This window comes from Miniopterus natalensis, chromosome 10 (genome assembly GCF_054644295.1).
Source record: "Miniopterus natalensis isolate mMinNat1 chromosome 10, mMinNat1.hap1, whole genome shotgun sequence".
Classification (NCBI taxonomy): Eukaryota; Metazoa; Chordata; class Mammalia; order Chiroptera; family Miniopteridae; genus Miniopterus; species Miniopterus natalensis.
The window spans coordinates 71,829,535-71,833,719 of record NC_142090.1 but is presented as its reverse complement, the minus strand read 5'-3'; the positions used below and the strand labels follow the sequence as shown (position 1 = coordinate 71,833,719).

At 39.2% G+C, this 4,185-nt stretch overlaps 1 pseudogene; it reads right to left on the bottom strand.

Annotated features, from left to right (window-relative positions):
- Nucleotides 1-3,444: 3,444 nt before the first annotated feature.
- On the bottom strand, nt 3,445-3,981 carry LOC107540296 (ADP-ribosylation factor-like protein 6 pseudogene; annotated as a pseudogene).
- Between the last annotated feature and the right edge of the window lie 204 nt (nt 3,982-4,185).

Genomic DNA, 4,185 nt, shown 5'->3' with positions numbered 1-4,185 from the left:
GGTGAAAATGGTCATGATGATATCCAAGCTCAATAGGATTTTCCCGTAAATCACTGAGTAGGAATCATTAACCATTCTATTCAAGCGCTGGGTATCGCCTGCTTAAGTCAGTTGGTTCTCACGCATCATTCCAAAGAATGCAAAAGAAACAGAAGGTAAAGTTTCACTTTCCATATTGGCTATACAGCTCATCCCATTCTAGCCCTACCTCCAGACAGGAACTAAATAACCTGAATTGTTTGGTTGATGTTTAAAGCCTTGTTGGCAATGACTTTTAGGCCAAGACTTTGAGTCTTTAGCATGGATTTTAAGGAATGGAATTCAGTCCCAATGTAGTCATATATTATTGTTATCATTTGGCTTCCTCATGAAATCATCATTTCCCCTCTCTCTTCTTTTTTATGACCTTGAGAATGTTGGTTGATTGTGTGTGTGTGTGTGTGTGTGTTGAAGGGGAAGTAGGCCCTCAGCCTGTGCATTTGGTTAATATAAAAGACTTGGGGTATTACAGTTCTCTTTGCAAAATTGTTAAGCCACCCAAAGGAACTCCCTCACCTCCCCATCACCACGTAAAACCCACCTGTTTCCAGCCTCTTTCCCCCTGTCAAAGCCTCGTGAGTGCGGACGTGCTCGGGCTCCCCTTCCCTCCCCTTTCTCAAGGCCTCCTGTCCCTGGTTCTCTCCTGTCTCCATCTCCCCCACTTTCCCCATCTTTCCTTTACTGAGGCCTCTCCCCATCAGCGCTCGAACACGCTCTCTGCTCAGTCTAATTATGAAAACCCACCGGACACTCCAGCTCTCTCCAGGTCTCGGGTCTTTTTCGTTCCCTCCTAATGTTTTCTACGCAGAGGTTCTGCTTCACACACCAGTTGCCTGCAGACAGCCCTGGTCTTGCTCAGGCCCCAGCCACGCCACCACTCTGCTCTTGTGAGCACAATTCCTTGTTCTACCAAGTCCACTTTGCACTTCGTTTCCTCCATGAAGGTGGAAAATTCCAAGAACTACTGAGCATGGTGTGCGAGGTTAGAATGTTTAAACTGATTTTATTCTGCAAAATCTAGGCTAAGAAATGACCACTGAAAGTCAGAGTGACATGTGCAAATGTCACCAAGTAGTAAGGAGTTCACAGACATAAAATTCCACCTTGGCAGGGGCCCGTTCATGCTGTGATTCTTTTAAGAGGAAGGTGGGAGCTTTCTGAGAGTTTTTAACAGAAGCCTGAAATGTAAATGTTATTCTGGGTTAAAAAATTAATGGACATTACTACTAATATAAAATGAAGGCTGATGCCAAAATAAAAATAATTTCTATCATCTGCTCATTGTATAAAGACCAGAAAAATACAGATTTTAAAAACAAGGAAAAGTGATGTCTTTAAATAATATTATATGGCTCTTCTAGAAATATTGTTGTAGCTATACCTTTGGATACATCTTTTATTATTTTCCCAAGATAAATTCCTAAAATGGTTATTGCTGAGTCAAGAAGTATAGATATTTAAATTTTTTCTTTCTGTATTTTCAAATATATATAGAAAAATATATAAATTTTTACTTCTAGGCCCAGCCGGCATGGTTCAGTGGTTGAGTGTTGACCTATGAACCAGGAGGTCCCAGTTCGATTCCCAGTCAGGGCACATGCCCGGGTTGCAGGCTCCATTCCCAGTAGGGAGCGTGCAGAAGGCAGCCGATCAATAACTCATCATTGATGTTTCTATCTCTCCCTTTCCCTTCCTCTCTGAAATCAATAAAAACATATTAAAAAATTTTCTAGTTCCACATTCACATCAATGTATAAGAATGTGTTTTCTTATTTGTTGTATGAAAAATGGATTCTTGCTGTTTTCATTTATTTGATTATTAAAATGATATAACTTACAGCCTTGTTACTAGTCACTTATTTCTTTTGTAACTTCTCAAGGCCCTTCTCCATTTTTCTACTGTGGTGTGTCCATTTATTCTCTCCCTCATATATTAAGACAATACAGCTCAACTCTTTGGCATTTTAACTATTTACCATGAATAGTGTAGAAATTTTATAAAGTAAAATCTATCAGCTTTTTCTTTATAGTTTCTGCTCTAGTTTAAAACTCCAGTTTTTACCCAAAATGTTCATCTCTTACCATAATTTCCATGTACAATGATCTTTAGTTCAATACACCTGAGGCCAACATAACTGCACTCTTTCCTCAACATTGTACGTGGTTGGTTAGTACAGACAGAATCCAGATCAAGGCTAACTACTAAGGAAGGCTGCCTCATAATTTTCCAGCTTACTAATTATTTGTAGATTGTGAAAACATGAACCAACTGTCTAACTTTCTATCAGGGGAACGACTGTTGAGAGCCAAGGAAACTTCAGCTATGAATCTTGAACACATTTCTTCTTGACCCCTTTAGTCTCATTTTGTACATGCTGTTGAGAAATTTAAATAATCACCATTTCATTAACATAATATTTTGACATAGAGAGCTTTCATGTTAGAGGGACAATTTCATGGCCTTTTTTCTTGTCTTGCTGTGAGAAGGATTCAACATAAAGAGACATTTCACTTCTCTCTCTCTGCCCAATTACTGCATCATAATTTTTCACAAATCAGTCTGTGCCTATGCACAAACCCATCTTTTGCTGAGGATTTCCAGTGTGTGAAAAAACAGAACCAAGTTTTCAGAGGGGAGAAGTGGTCTTCTGAACATCGTGGCTTTGCTACTTGTCTGATAAAAACATCAAAAAGTGATGGAATTAGGGTTTAGGTTAGTTGATTTTTTTTTTTAATCCTCACTGAGGATATTTTTTCCATTGCTTATTAGAGAGCGTGGAAGGGAGGGAGGGGGAGAGAGAGGCATCAATTGGGACTGGGGTAGGGATCGAACCTGTGACCCCTCAGTGCAAGGGCTGATGCTCTAACCACTGAGCGAAACTGGCCAGGGCTAAGTTAGTTGATATTTTTCACATTACATTTTATGTTTTATTGATGGTGACATAGTAAAAATCTAATATACATGAATCACCCATGGTCCCTGATAAATATGTAAAGTTCTTTTTCACAAGCACAATCCCACCGCAGTCATACTATAAACTAAATTTATGGAAGATAATTTAAAAAATAAAATACATTAAAGATATCATAATTCATGATGAGCCAGTGAGATGGATTTTAACTCTGACTTTAAACATTCTCATTACAATCAAGTGTGGACCTTTACCAAGAAGTTGATAATTCTGGGGAGCCCTTCTGAGAATTTATTTTCAAATAGTTAATGGACAAGATTAGTGTATCTGAAGCCCTATATTCTTATAAACTTTATTCAGAGTCCATAAATGCAAGCAGATTATTAAGTGTTCTTAGATGCACAAAGATCTTTAAAATAATTTAGCACATTCAGTTTGCCTTAAGATATGTTCCTTGAATTGACAATTGTTGAGGTTTCCAAATAGTATCTTTTCATGTCTTCACAGCCTGGATCTGACCTTGTAGCCCGTCTACACCTCCTTGCAATCCTTCTTCTCTTATAGCATCACTAGCACAAATGTGCCATGGCTTATCTTTGATGTTCTCTAAACACAGCAACTGAGACACTTCCACAGATGTCACTGCATCTCTAAGGTCCATTTTGTTTGCAAAGAATAAGACTGGTATTTGGCGGTGCTTAATATCTGGATGATTCAGAAAAGTATCAAGTTCTTTGGCCACAGCCATTCTTAATCTATCACTACTCTCAGTGACAAAAATAATGGCTTGTCCATCTGTGTAATGGTGTGCCCAGAGATTTCTATGTCTTCCTGTAAGAGACTAACTGGGCGATTTGAATTTCTCTCTGCTGAATCCTATTGTTGGAACTATGTCTTGAGCTTGAGCATTTGAAGGTTTTAGTTTGTTAATGACTGTTGTTTTGTCACTAGGATCCAGCCCAAGGCACAAAACAGGAACTTCCTCCTTTGTCAGGCCAACAACCCTGAAAAGCCTGTCTAGCAATCCCATGATGTGACTCAAATATTCACAAACCAGCTGGTCTTTGAGGTTATGTTGCAGGCCCAGGAGCTGGGGTTAGGTCACTAATCGGTCGACTTTGAGTTGATCAAAAGGGTGACACTGACCTACTCAGCTAAGTGCTTCAAGGGAACTGGGCCCTTCTTAAAATCAGTAAGAGTAATCCTGCTGGTCTTGAAGGAGCAAACTCATATT